Raw genomic sequence first — 13,818 nt, 5'->3', positions numbered from 1 at the left:
CGCCGGCAGGCCACTGGGCCTGATCCGCCGGTCTGTCGGAGGTCTGCCTATCTTGGAGGCGCGGGCGGCGGATCTGCCCTGCCCCTCCTACCACGCCTGCGGACCCCTGGGCCTGATCTGCAGGTTGGTCACAGGTCTGCTCACCCTGCGGGCACGGGTGGCGGTTCCGCTCCGCCCCCCACTCCAATTGGGGTCACGTGGCCACCATACTGGCAGGGCCTGATCCGGGCGTGGGAGAAGGATCTGCTCTGCCCCTACTCCAGTTGGGGTGACGTGTGTACCACACTGGCAGGCCACTGGGCCTGACCCGCCAGTCTGTGACAGGTCTGTTTACCTTGCAAGCGCGGGCGGCGGTTCTGCCCTGCGCCTCCTACCACGCCCATGTACCACTGGGTCGCGGGTCTGCCCACCTTGCGGTGCTGGTGGCGGCTCCGCTCCGCCCCCTCTCCAATTGGGGTCACGCGGTCACCACGCTGGCGAGCCGCTGGGCCTGCTCCGGGTGCTGGCGGCAGCCCGGCTCCTCCCCTCTGGCTCGACGACAAATTGAGGAGACTCGACAAATTGAGGAGACTCGGGTGTCTGTGCCTCACCCCCCCTACCAGGAGACCAACTGTTTCTGTCGCCGCTGGTATTGATGAAGTTCTCTCCTCCGCCGCTTTCTGATGACATCAGATCTCTGCCATGTTGGTATCCTATGCGAATGGCAGCATTTCGTTCCCCTTGCCGGGCAACCAAAGCAACGGGTGAGTCCTTGCTGGGAGCCATTAGCCAAGTAGGTATGACAATTTCCTTGCCAGCGTACCCCATGTTGCAGTGACATTAAATGTAGGTGACCTTGTTCAAGGACCAAGGCAGATTAGGGCGTTTCCCGGTTTAGGTTCCAGGTTTAAAGTTTAAGATTATTCCTGCTGGGAATAGGGCGTATCCTGCTGCCTGAGTTCCCCTTGAGTTCTCACGGGATTCAGACAGTATATTTTGGAGATAGAAGCCCAGTGGAGGTGAATTTGGGCAGAGAAAGTGGATTTGGGCAGAGAACGTGGATTTCCCCAGAACGTGATTGTAGACGGCTGGTGTGAGTTCGGGAATAAAGAGTTGCTGTTTGAATCTACAAGCTGTGTGGTGGCTCATGATTGTGTGCCCAGCCAGACTGCGGCATTTGTGCCCAGCCAGACTGTGGCAAGTCCTGACCGGCCCTCAGCAGGACCCGGATGGAGAAGCAGTTTCCGTGGGCTCCTAGCCCTGGGCCAGGGCAGTTCCGGGAGCCGGAACTCGGCCGCTCCGTGCTCGGTGTAAGCTCTGATAGGAGCAGGGTCCGAGAAGCAGCCTCCGCAGGCTCCCCAGCCCTGGGCCAGGGCGGTTCCGGGCTCGGCCGCCCCGAGCTCGGTGTTCGCTCCGATAAGATCAGGTTCTAAGAAGCCCCCAGGCACTGAACCCTAGCAATCTGTCTGCAAGCCGCAGGCGAATTGCAGCCTGAAATTACCTGTTCTATGGCTGAATGAGCTGCGGTCAGTCGAAAACAGGGATGGTGACGTCAGCTTTCCAACATGGTGGCTGCTGGCCTCCTCTGTGGTCTGACCGGTGTGGAGAACCGAGATGGACCGCTTCCTTCCCCCGTCTCAAACCCAGAATTCAGCCCTGAGTACCGTGTTTGCACGGCTGGCAGAAACTGCAGCGCTGTATTCCTGCGTCGCTATCTCCTCGTTTCCCAGCGCGCACTGCAGACTCTAGCCGCGGGGCGATTTGCTGAATAAGCAGTGTTACCCTCCGTGCGACAAACCTCTCGCGTTTGAGTCCCCGTAGCCGATCCTCGTGCGATGGAAATCCTTCCTCCAGGTTCCGGAGCACCCCACTATTGCTGGAAATTCCTAACAAGATAGCCTTTAGCCGTCCTGACTTGTCATACTCCCACACAGTGAAGCAGCACACGGGGGCAGTGCACTCCCCTCGCTGCCATCTTCTATCTCCAAAATCAAATTTTCAGTCTTATATGAAAATATTTTCACCTTCTCTCTACCTTTGAATGCTGGTTTAGCAGGACAGAATTCTATCCTGACAGTTACATCCCCTGGCTTTTTGAAGGTATTATTACATTATCTTCTTCATTATTACTTTCTGATATGAGGTATGAGAATAGGAAGCACAGTCAAATGATTAAAACATTAAGCATAGTCAAATGATTAAGACATTATTGGCCTATGTCATATATTATTACACAACCTGTGCAATTCTAAATCATGTGCAACCTGAAGAATGAGAAATTATATTCCATTTATGTGTGATGTGCCAAAATGCTGTCTACTGTCATGTATAAATAATTTTAAAAAAATAAAGATTCATTTTTCTAAACTTTCATGAAAGCCTGTTTTAAAATTACATTTCTGAATTCATAAGTTAGTTAATAAGGGACCACAACTAAATAATAGAAGTTGGAAAAAAGTAGGTTTTCTGTTTTGGTGTTCCATGTTATAGATCTAAACTATGATTGACTTCACTCAAAATTCATTTTATACCTATCAATTATAATGTTCTTAATCTTCAGTTTTATTTCCAACCTTAACAGTAGTAAATAGTTTTATTTTAGGAAGTTGGTTTTTCTCAAATATCATTTGAATGTATACTGATACTTTTGTAATCATGATGGAATTCTTCAGATCTTCAGCGAGCTGTAAGTTCATGATTCACATTTATTTACAGGACATTTGCCTGTGGATCCCTGTCAGGGTCTTAATGAGTAATCAAAATGGAGAGCATTCAATCTGTGAATGTCAAAAGCCCAGTATAAATTTTTTCTGCTATAGATGTTTAGTGAAATTTGCAAAAGATCAGCTTCATGGGACCTCCACTCTTTCTTTTTTCTTTTTTTTTTTTTAAGACAGAGTGAGAGAGAGAGAATTTTAATATTTATTTATTTATTTTAGTATTTGGCGGACACAACATCTTTGTTTGTATGTGGTGCTGAGGATTGAACCCGGGCCGCACGCATGCCAGACGAGCGCGCTACCACTTGAGCCACATCCTCAGCCCCCTCTTTCTTAATTTACAGAAATATACTTAGAGAAAGCATTTGCCCGCTCTAAAAGTAAGTGAGGAAGGAGAGAGAGATGAAGGGAGAAAATAATGTCTATATGTGATCATAATTTAGCAAACCTTAATAGGATTAGATTTTCTTTCAAAAACATTAAATTATTTCCCAATGTCTTTTAAACCACTTTTGTTTTAGCCAAACATTTCAAAATTGCTTTTCCCAGTTGAGAAAAATTGAAATGAGCTATTGCTAAGGCAGCCAAAAGAATCCATTATATTTGGGACCATCCACTTCAAGCTTGCCCAGGTGAATTAGAGAGTTAGCCACAGGAGGGTATAAGAGTTTCTCAGAAGCTAATCTCTGTATCCATCAACCATTTTCCTTGAGATCTTCAGGAAAATGCAATTAATCACCTCAGATAGCCCTGCAGTGTTGTAAGCACAGAAAAAAAATTCTTTTATCTTATGGTTTGATACTGCTCCCAACATAAGCTCTATGACCTGCATAGCCTTTGTGGCTGGAGTAGCCTAAATTACCTAGCAGTCTTTATAACCTCTTTTAGGCAGTATTACATCCATAGCCTCTATCAGCTGTGTAATTTATATAATCTGTATATTCTCTAAAAGCTGTGCAGCCTTTTTAAACTGCATAGAGTTTATAATTGGAGAATTCGACATTACCTGCCTAATCTCCTTGTCCTTATAATTCTAAATTACCTTGGTAGCTCCTATCACCTGAGAAGCCTCTATGCTCTGTGTAGTTTCTGTGTCCTCAGCAGTTTCTGTGTCATGATTAACCCTAAAACCTGAGTAAACTTCATGACCTGCAATTCTCTATGATCTGTGGAGTCTCTACTATCTGAATAGCTTCTGTGGCCACAATGACTATGTTGCAAAAAGATTCTTTAATGCATGACTGTTCTAAAATACCTCTGTAGCCTTTCAGAACTTTCTTCTCATCATGGCACCAGTAGCCTCTAAAACTATATCACCTCTATGACCTACATGTAATCTATGACCTGAGTAGCCTAAGTGATCATAATAGCCCCTATAACTACTTAGTGTCTATGACTTGCTAAGACAATATGTCATTAGTATTTTCTACAGACTACATAGCCTGTATTGACTACAAAATTGACTTTTTTTTTTTTTTTGTCCTGAATATCCTTTATGGCTTGTTTGGTCTCTGTGTCCTCTGACTTGCATAGCACTTGTGACCTAAAAAGTCTTTATTTATTTTACTCTTTTTTTTTTTTGTATTGCTGTCATGTGTTACAGTGACGGTGGACTCTAATCCCACATGGATTTTGTGGCAGGTGGTGTCAGAAGGCAATAGTTTCTTGCCATCCATATATACCTTACTGGATGAGTGCCCTCTAGTGGAGATCACAAAGGTACTGATGGGCAGAGTGGATGTGCTGTCCTGGTGAGGAAAGGAGGTCATGACACATGTGCCTGTCCTTGACATGGTGCCCATGCACGTTGACTTGCATTAGGTTCTTTGTAGACCCCAGATAATGATCAGCAACCATGTTATAAATGGTAGAGAAGTGGTGAATATCAGCAGATGTAACAGAGGCCAAAGGTGGTAGACCTATTAAGTGAACTTTAATATCTTTCTTCAAACTAGGAATCTAGGAGAAAGCATGAATTAGTCATGGATTAGAGTGAGTGACATGGATACTCCTCTGGTGATGTAGTTCTGTATCACATGCGAGAACTGGTAATTATGGGTTCCTCCAAAGAAAATTCATAAAAATCAAAAATAAAGATTTTAAAACTAGCCAGGTATGGTGATGAATAGCTATACCAGTGAACTGAAAGCTGAGGACCTCAAGTTTGAGACAACTTGGTTGAACAGTCTCAAAAGCTGGGGGAGGGGTTGGGGGTATATCTTAGTGGCTATGTGCGTCTGTGTTTAATCCCCACAAGTGAGAAATAAATACTAAGAAAGATTTGAAAACATATACATCAGAAGTATTTTTATGCAAAATTTCACCAAATCTTTATCTCAGTTCACTAGTAGAAAAGGTGGGACAGAGTACTCTGGATTCAGGCTCTCACCTTTTGTCATGCTACCATGCAAGGCAGCTGGGGAATTTGACACTGACAAAAGTGGGGTTGGGAGCAGGAAGAATTTTGCTCTCATTTCTGTGCAGCAGCTTCAGCACAAGTAAAATTTCTACTCTAATCCAAATGAGCATGTATTCCCTGCTGCCTCCCTAAGGTCTGTCTGAGGTCAAAGTGACTGGGTGGAAGTCCCTTTGAACTGTGTATAGAGAGGAATAAATTAGGAGGAATGTACCTGTAAAATTCGCTGCTTAAATCTTGATGAAAAAACTTTTTGGGATCTCTCCACTAAGCTGGGGGGGGGGGGGAAACACCCAGAGAACGACCTGAAGTTAAGATGTAGATAGTACTGAAGAGGAGGCTGGTGGGCAAATGACATCTCTACAAATCCACTGACTCTTTATGTCTTTCTGGTGCTCCTCCTCTTACAAGCTAAGCAGTTTCATGCCATGCTGGCTGCAGACTTAGCTATCCTATCTCCACAGAACACTAATTAGGATGGCAGAACCTAGAGTACAAAATTTGAGCAAAATATCCAACAGAGAGAGAGCATAGGTTGAGCATGCATTCCAGCACCTTCCCACAAAACAGCACTGACAGCCACAGCTTGTGCGCACGCACACACACACGCACACACACACACACACACACAAAATAAAATTTAAAAAAATGTTTTAGTAACTACAGGGGACAGAAAATTAGAAAATGTAGAACCACTTTGGAAAGAAAACTAAAAAATGTAGAACCACTGCCCTCTGGTGGAAAAAAAGAGACAGTGAAAGCCAGAAGTGTATCAAGCACAGAGAAGCTGGTGCACCCATGGGCTGAGACAGGCAGGGCTGGGGAGGACTTACCTGTTTCTGTGAAGGTAAACAAGGAAAAGGAAAAACGAGATGAGAGCAGATAAATGCCAGGGATTTGAGGAGACGACATAGCACACCCAGCTGGTCATTACTGCTTTCTACTTAGTTTCCTTTGGCTTTCTACTGATTTTTGCCCAGTGTTAATGTTCTTATGTCCCTTCCCAGAATATGCAACACCAGAGGTTAAAAAGAGACACCAGGCCTGCGTGCTATCTACCTATCTGTTGCTGCTGCGTGTGAAGCCCAATTGCCTCTGTATGGTGTGAGGGACGGAAAGCAAGGCTCAGTACAAGAGCTGGCAACAGTGCATTTGCCTGTTACTGGAAATTTTAATGAAGCAAAAATAAAGGTATTTTCAAATGCCTCAACTACATGCCTTTCTTTCCTACACCTGCAGTCTGTGAAGTTAGCCATGTTTCTGAGAAATGAGCACAGGTGGTCCTCATGTCCCAAACTCATGCACCCTCACCCCTGATCTGTACTTCAGACTGGCTAAAACTGAATATAAACAGAGAGGGAGCAATAGTTATTTGTTAGTGTATTACAAAATATGGCACCATAATCACAATTTGCACAGAGACCACCATAGCTTTATACAGAAAGTGTTTCTACAAGGATCTGCCCAACAATCATTTGGGCAGCCTCAGATGAATTCCACTCATGTTTTTAGCCATGGTGGTCAAGGTTCAGCTTTTAGTTAGCTCTTGTAATTCTCATGCGTTTTGCCTTTAAATTTCTGTCCTTGCCTTAACATCATTGCCTACAGTTACAACACAAGGCATTTTACCACTGCAGTGGTCACGTACTGTTATTGTTGGGGTTCCTGTTGGGGTTCAAGTCCTGAGCAAGACACACAGAAGTAACAGGCAAAGGACAGAATTATTGAAGGTGAAGGTGAAGGAGGTGGAGTGGAGTGGGTTGACAGAGATTCTCAAAGTCCACAAATCTAGAAAGTCTAGAAAGCAATTTCTTATATACTTAGCTGTAAACCATTTACTTCCCTATAGAGACCTCATTTAAAACCTTAATCCATTTGCTCCCATTGATTATCTTGATTAAAATAGCATCTGAGTTTTTCCCCATTGGTTACTTCAGAAAACTTAATTAGAATACTCTCCAGTTCAAACCCCTTGGTTGTTTTAGAATGCCAAACCTGAGGCAGGAGTTGCCATGGTGATAAGTCTTTAGTGGTGGGAGTTGTCATGGCAATGAGACATAGGAATGTGATGACCCATCTCCCTGTCTAGTTCACAAGTGGCATTTTTTTCTTACCTGACTCTGGCATCTTCTAGTACCTGAAATTCTACATAAAAGTACCATCATTGGAAAAGAATGTCATTCCCAAATAATTACAATTAATCTTTGGTAATTTTTTTTCTTTCTTTTTTTACACTAACATTTTCTATGTTGTGTTCCATCTAGTATTATCCCTTCTCAGTTCTGTGCATGGCTTCTTTCCAGCCGCCTTTTTTAACTTTGGTGTATTCTGAGAAAAGATGTCATGTAAATGGGTTGTGAAGTTGGGGTTCAGGTCCTTGGTTACTGAAGGTGACAGTGAAAGTAGCACTCTGTGAGGTTAAAGTGGAGTGGGCCAAGCAAGAGAGAAGCTCAAGGCTCACATTTCAGTAAAATTAGTCTTACATGCTGAGTATGAAGAAATCACTCCCCTACACAGACCTGATTGAAGAACTTACCCCATTTGTTCCCATTGGTTATGAAGAGCATCCACTATTCCCTCATTGGTTACTTTAGAAAGGCAAAATTGAATTCTGTCTGCTTTATCCTCATTGGTTATATTAGGAAGACAAAACTGAGGCGGGAGTTGCCATGGCGATAAGTCCTTTGGCGGGAGTTGTCATGGTAAATAGGGACATGATGATTAATCTCCTTGTCTTGTCATCCTGTATCAATGTAGTGGTAACCTGCCTCAGCCATATTGGAGTACTTGAACTCTAACATCTGCAGGGTAGGAAGCGAAACAAAGCGATTCCATTATTATATTATCCATTTAAAAATGAAATATTCCTCATACCGTGAGCTCCTGCCAAAAAGCCTGGGAAGCGAATCTGGTACACTCCTTCAGGTTTCCTCTATTTTACCAAGATCTTGGGATCAAAAGAGACAGGAAAAAGGATAGAGGAGGCTTCTGGGCCACCATCCAACTTTTGAGCACCCTGAGATCAATTAGGTTTTATCCGGACTGTGCTGGTATTTCACAAAAGCCTTCTCCAGGCCTCAATTGCCCTTGGCCAAACAGATGCCACCACGCCCTGCCCCGGAGGTCCCAGGATTACCCCACCCATCTCCCAGCAGGCCTGATGGGTGTGCACACACATGCCCTGGGGCAGCAGCACAGTTCCGTGGAGTCACGGGGGTCAGTGCCAGCGCTCATCAGCATGGCGTCTGGAGGGTAGTGATGGCGCCTTCTGAGCAGCTGCAAGCATTCGGCGTTCACCATGTACACAGCATTTGTGTTGGGCTCCAAGTGAGAGTCCTGCTGTAGGGCAGCTGAACTTGTGCCCAAGAGCTCTTTCTGGACAGGATTGAGAAGGTAAGGTAAAATCCAAGCCAACTTTGTTCTCTGTGACATTTTGCCATTCATTATTCCATACTGGGGTTGAGCTTTGTCACGGTGCCCATACCTTCTGGACAAGCACAACTGTGGGTAAAGGCATGCTAACTCTCTATGTTCCCTGATCCCCATTGAACCTGAGGAGCGAGAGCTACACCTTCTGAGAGACAGGTCCGCTGGAAAATGTTGTTTAAACGTTTAAACAAGTATTCAAACATTGCTTAGACAGTAATATTCTTACAAGGTGAATTTTGGAAACTTAGGGATGGTGATTACTAAGTCATCATAAATTTGGTCAAGGTTCTTCTGTGCTTCTGCTCTGAAACTCCCCCCACGCCAGATTCCTTTGTCCCCAGGAGCACCCACCTTACCTCTGGGGATCTTCAGAAATCTGGTTACAAACTTCCATCAGACTGTGAAAGTCGCTGTGGCAGGGATAGTTGATAACTGTTTATTATGTGAAGGAGGCATCTTTGTTCTGAGAGGCAGAGTGATAGGTTCATTTGTCTGAGGTATTTTTTTAAGACCATTTTAAAGACTGGATTTTGATGGAACCAGGGATTTCTTTAAGTTGAGTGACTTTTCAGCTCTTATTGGATGACACTAGCAGCCTACTGCCGATTTGTTTCTTAACTTTTATCTCATGAATTTGAAGAATAGAACCCACAGACAACAAAGGAAGGCAAGAGTAAAAGCAGTAAGATTCATGTAAATGAGTAAAAATGACAGAACACTTAGAATGCTAAATAAAGGGAACCTGATAACCAGTTTACAGGTAGATACACAAGTCTAGTATTGAGGCTGTTGTTTAAAATTTGTGGTCAATAAATTTTGGAAATGTACAAAGGCTGTAAGCTTGGCCTATGACATTTTAATTGGCTTTGGCCTTTTAACAATTGAGTTTGAGTCTTACCATATTATCCAATGAGTCAAGTCACTCCAATTATCCACCATTATGTGAAACAAACTTGTTTGGAAAGATTGTTCAAGCTAACATCCTGGAGATGCCTTTGCATTTCTTAGAAAAATCTTAATTTGGTCCATTATCCTTATTGACTGACTTTATTATATTCTACCTTATTAACTGTGACCAAATAGGAAAAACAAATTCTTTCTTTTTCTTCCTCTTTTTCCATTTTGTAGACAGATTGTAGATAGAGTGTATATCCAGTTCTGAGAAGTGTCTCTTGACCCTATCAGAGGATGTTCATCTTCTTCGCCCCTGGCGGGGCGACCCGGCCGGTGGGATGTGTCCGGGTGACTCTCTACGACCCCTGCGGAGCGGATCCCGCTGACGCCGCCCGAGGTTCCGCGTCCCTTCCGCCTGATTTGGTTGACGGTTGTCGAGCTCCACCTGGTGGCCGCTTTCATGGGAGCGTCTGATCCTCGGAAGTCGCCAAGGCGTGATATTCGGTGGCGGTGGCCGAGACAGAGATCCAGGAGTTGGGCGGCGCCAGCGGAACTGTCTCGGTCGCGCTGGGCTGGGCCGTTGTGGCCCGTTGGCGGTATACTGGACCGGCAGGCTTTGTGTGTGTGTCGGTTGTCTTCTCTCCCTGCTCGGTCCGGGCCGCGGGCGCCTCGGTGGCAGTCTGAGCGGTTCCTTCGCCGCCACGGGCTTCGCTTGGCCCCGTCTGGGTCGGTCGCCGGGACTCCTGTGTTATTTTTCTCCCGCTGCCTCTCCCTCTCCCTCTCTCTCTCACGGGTTTTGGCCGCGGGGCTGCGCCGGGCGGGCCAGAGGGGTGTGCTTGGCCGGCCTTGCCGCATTCCCTCTTTGGGGGCCCGCTGCCCGGGGCTTGTCCTGATGGCTATGCCCGGCGTCCTTCGGTGGTGGGTCGCCTTAGCGTGTTCCCCGGCCGCCCCCCGGTCCTGCTCGTTGGAGATGGTGGTCCCCGTCTCTTGTTTTCGCCTTCGTCCACGAGGGTCGACCAGTTGTCCCTAGGGGCTCTGGAGCTCGGTGATGGGCCCGATATCGCGGTGTGCTGACCGCGACTCTGTTCAGGGAAGGCGGCGGTGCTGAGTGAACTGTTCCCCGTTGCCCCGGTCGCGATTGTTTTGGCCCGAGTTGGCCGTTTTCTGCCATCGGGTAGGTGCTGACACGTTGTCCTCTGGCGCGTGCCGCCAGAGGGAGGGAGCTTGGGCCTCCGGGTGCGTGCCGGGCTCTGGGCTGATGGGGTGGCCCGGACCCGTTCCCTCTGGAGCTGCTTGCCTGGGCCTGCGTGCGACGGCTCTTTGGCGCACCTGGAGTGCCCTCGCGGTGGTGCCACCTCCGGCCGGCCGGTCTTCTGGCGCCGGGGGGCGGCGGGGGAGGTGGCGGGTGGTCCTTTACCGCCCGTGCGCTCCTCGCTGCGGGCACCGGGGGCGGTGTGACGACGCTCGTTTCCATGGCTCTGAGTCGCGCGTGTCAGGCGTTCCCCGTTCCGTGTCGTCGGCCGCTCTCCCTGGGGTGTGGGGCCGGTGAGGCCGTAGCAGGCTCCTCTTAGAAGCGGTCCTCGCCGGGTCTCCCCCTGCTCCCTGGGTCTCTCCCGCCCACCCTGCTGATCGATGTGGTGACTCTGCGCTCTCCTGGGCTGGACCAAAGCCGCGCCAGGCGAGGGACGGACATTCATGGTGAATGGGCCAGCTCTTCTCGTCCTGCCTGCGGGTCCCTCGCCTTGCCTCCCCGCCCGTTCGCGGTGCGGGGAAGGGCGGGGGTGCGGAATCCGGCCTCGACCTCGCTCCCGGGGTCCTTTGACGTAGCGGGTGCTTCTCGCTCGCCGCCCGCTCTGGGCGGCCAAGGGCCGTGTGTGGCCCTCCCCGCGCCGGGGAGGGCTGCCGCCGTGCTGCTTTGGCGCGACGGTGCGCCTCTGCTTCGGTGCTCCTGGGGCGCTCCGGGTCGTTTCCTGAGGTGCCTGAGGCTGAGCCGGTGTGTGCTGTTCCCGATCCCAGTGCCGCTGCCGCGGCCGGCCGCCGCCTCGCTGTCGGTCTCGCCCCGTCTGCGGGGGTTTCTGAGGCGAGTGCCCGAAAGGAAGAGCGTTGTTGCTTCGCTCGGGGGATCGAGGCGGTAAGCTCGGCAGCGTTGCGCGTTCCCTCTCCGGGGGGGAGCGGGTTGCGTTGTCGTCCCCAGTGCCGAGTGGCGTGGGGAGTGTCAGGCGAGCGGGCGCCCGGGCGCTCTTCCCCACCTCCGGTGGGGGAAAGGAGACGTCGCCCGGGCGTTTGAGCGATTGTGGCGGGACGCCGAGCTGGGGCCGGTCCGGTCCCCGAGGCGATGGGGCTTTGGGTGTCCCCGGCCGCGAACGCTCAAGAAGCCTTGTGCTTGCCCATACCGCAGATCCCCCTCGTTGTCTCGGTGGCCGGTTGGGAGAGGGGCTGGGTCGGGTGCCGCCCACCCTCAGTGAGGAACGTTTCTCTAGCGATCCGTGAAGGGCGTGCCTCGTGTGGGGTACCGGATTCCCCCATTGGCCGCCCCCTGCCTTGTGCGCTACGCTACCGTCGGTGGTGTGTGTAGGCGAGAGTCCCCCCCTTCCCGCCGTCTGGGAGGGCGGGGGTCCGCCGGCCCCCCGCGGGTGGGGGCCGAGCGCCTGCTCTTTGTGCCTACCGCGGCCCACGCCTCCCCCCTTCGAGTCGGGGGAGGGTTCCTGCTGGGCCTGGCCGGGCCCTCTGGCGCACGTGGGGCCACCGTGTGGGCCGCTGGTGCCTGCCGCGTGTGTGCGCGCGGTGGCGGTGGGGCTCTGTTCGCGCAGCCGGGGGTTGAGGGGCCCCGTCCCCCCTTCCCCCTCGCCCGCTGCGAGTGGCCCTCTGCCCGCTCCCGGTCCCGAGCCGGCGGGCGGCCTGCGTGCGTGTGCGCTGGCCTGGGGCGCGGCCGCCGCGGCCCCCCCTGGGAGCGTTCCGCGGGCGGCGTGGTGAGCGAGCGGACCCTGGGGGCCGTAGAGGCCCAGGTCGTGGGACTCGACCGGCACGAGGTGTGGCGTTGCATGCTGGCGTTTGGAGTCCAGGCGCGTCTCGTCGCGTGGAGGGCCACCCTGTGGTGGCGGGGCGGCGGGTCTCGTTGGGAGGCTCCGGGGCTGGGACCGGAGGCCGGGTTGGCGTCGCAGGCGGTGCGGGACCGCCCTCGCGTGTGGCGGTGGGACCCCGCTTGTTTTCCTGGCGGCCCGACTCTGTGCCCGAGGTCTTCTCCCCGGTTTCCTCTCCGCGTTTCTTTGCCCCTCGCTGCCTCCGGCGCGCCCTCCATCCCGGCGGGGTTGTGCCCCCCTCCTCGCCTCCGCCGAGCCTCCCCCCTGGCTGACTGGTCGCGGCCGCGCTGCCGCCCCCTCCCGGGCGTGTACCGGGTGTGGCGGTGGGCACGCTGGACGGGCGGTTGTCGCTGGGGATGCTCGTCACGGTGTGCGGGTTGAGGGTTCGGGGGCTCCGCGCCTCTTGCGGCGGCGGTGGGGCGGTGGGGCCCTGTCCCCCGCGGGGGCCCTCCCGGGAGGTTGGCTGATGCAGGGAACCCGGCCGGCGGCTCGTCCGGGGCCACGCGGGACCGCCCGTGCGCCTAGTGTGTGCGCTGGCGGTGATACACCGTGTGCCGCCCTGGGTTTGTCCGTCCGGTGCGGCCCGCGCGGCTCGGCCAGCTCTCTCCGGGCGGGGCTCCTCCGCGGGTGGGCAGGTGCCCGCTCCCGTTTCCTGCCGCCCTTCTGGCGCGCCGCTCCCCACGCTGGCTGCAGCCGCCGCCTCCTCGTGCTGCCGGGCCCGTCCCCGTCTGGTCTCTTCTGACCCTGGCCCGCCCGCTCTCTCGACCCTTCGCGAGTTCGCTCCCACGGGGGGGCCCGCCGCGGCCCCCGCCTCCTGGCCGCCACCGCCGCTTGTCCGCTGGCGACGGCGTCGTTGTGTGCCGGTGCTTGGGGGGGGGGACGACGGGTCCGCCACCCCCGCCCCCGCGGGGCGCCGGGCACCCGCACGGTGCCGCGTGAGGGTTGTGCCGCTCGGGTGCGTGTGTCCGGCCACGACCCGGTCCGGTCGCGAGGAGTCGCTCCCCGCTCGTGCCGCCGCGCCGTTCCCCGGGCGGGGCAGGGGAGGTGGGGAAGGGCATGGCCCCGAACCACTCGCGTCCCTGTCCCCGTCCGCGCGAGCGCGGCGGCCTGGGCCGCGGGGCGGCTCCGTGCCACCGTTGGGTTTGTGGGGAGCCGTGCGTCTCTGACGCTCCCTCCCCTCGTTCTCGCGCGCGCGTGATGTCGTGTGCGGGTCGGGTCGGGCGGTACCGTCCGGGGCGGGTCACGGCCCGCCTCGGGCGCGCCCCCGTCTCGTCCCCGTGCACGCCGCGCCGCGTGGGTT

At 52.4% G+C, this 13,818-nt stretch overlaps 2 long non-coding RNA genes across 2 annotated transcripts in view; one reads left to right on the top strand and one right to left on the bottom strand.

The window, feature by feature from the left end:
- LOC139705394 (uncharacterized) overlaps positions 1 to 465 on the bottom strand; it is an 88,895-nt gene extending 88,430 nt beyond the window's left edge. The window contains exon 1 of the long non-coding RNA XR_011707261.1: positions 335 to 465. This is a non-coding gene — a long non-coding RNA (uncharacterized lncRNA). The remainder of the gene's footprint in view (positions 1 to 334) is intronic.
- Positions 466 to 622: 157 nt separating this feature from the next.
- The window catches only part of LOC139705393 (uncharacterized), a 27,264-nt gene continuing 14,068 nt past the window's right edge, over positions 623 to 13,818 (top strand). The window contains exon 1 of the long non-coding RNA XR_011707260.1: positions 623 to 743. This is a non-coding gene — a long non-coding RNA (uncharacterized lncRNA). The remainder of the gene's footprint in view (positions 744 to 13,818) is intronic.

This window comes from Marmota flaviventris, chromosome 4 (assembly GCF_047511675.1).
Source record: "Marmota flaviventris isolate mMarFla1 chromosome 4, mMarFla1.hap1, whole genome shotgun sequence".
Classification (NCBI taxonomy): domain Eukaryota; kingdom Metazoa; phylum Chordata; class Mammalia; order Rodentia; family Sciuridae; genus Marmota; species Marmota flaviventris.
The sequence above is the reverse complement of the archived record's forward strand: the minus strand, read 5'-3'. Positions and strand labels throughout refer to the sequence as shown.